Source organism: Meleagris gallopavo, chromosome 1, assembly GCF_000146605.3.
Source record: "Meleagris gallopavo isolate NT-WF06-2002-E0010 breed Aviagen turkey brand Nicholas breeding stock chromosome 1, Turkey_5.1, whole genome shotgun sequence".
Taxonomy (NCBI): Eukaryota; Metazoa; Chordata; class Aves; order Galliformes; family Phasianidae; genus Meleagris; species Meleagris gallopavo.
Window position 1 is genome coordinate 67,727,607 of NC_015011.2, and position 788 is coordinate 67,728,394.

The window sequence follows — 788 nt, forward strand, 5'->3', positions numbered from 1 at the left end:
AGCAAACGCAGAGAGCCGGGGCCGCCACCGGCCGACGCTTCTGTCTGGTGCACGACCGGCCGCTTTTGGAGGTGCTGGGAAGGGGCGAGAGACTGCCGCGAGAAAGGAGCTGCGGAGCTACCTCGATGCGCTCCGCTCTACTGACATCACTGCTTTTTATTTTTCCTTTTCCTTCCCCTCCCCCCCCCCCCCTTTTCTCTATTCTTCTTTCTTTTTCTTCTTATTACCATTATAAATAATAGTAATAATGAACGTAGGCTAAAATTTACCTAAAATGATAACCCTGCAGTTTGCTCTCCTGTTTTGGTCCGTTCGTAGGTAGGCGTTTGTGCGTGTGCTGCTTCCTAATCTCAGCTACAATTACTTGCTTTTATCTGCTCCGGCTTACGCTGCAAATGTGCGAAATCGGCACCCCCAGCTTGATGGCACAGGGTTCTCCTCTTTCTCCTGGCGGCTAAAATAAGGGTCTCTCCTACAGCTGTGCATATTTCTTCAATGGCAACGTACTGCTGCATGAAACCAAGGCTGCCTTTTTGTGGATCGTCCCATTTAGTATTGGAGTCATGTGGGAAGAGGGGGTTTCTGCCCGTTCAGGTTCTCCCTCCGTGGGAAACTGCAGAAAGGAGGAACAGCTCTCGGCTCTGAAGGAGCCTCTAAGCTCGGCATTTGCCGCCCGCCTTTCCAGGCTCCTTTCTTCACGTCATGCCTCAACGTGAGGCTCAGCACCGAAGAGGAAAATAAATTAAAAACATAAAAAATCAAAATAAAATAATGAGAAAGAAGAAAGC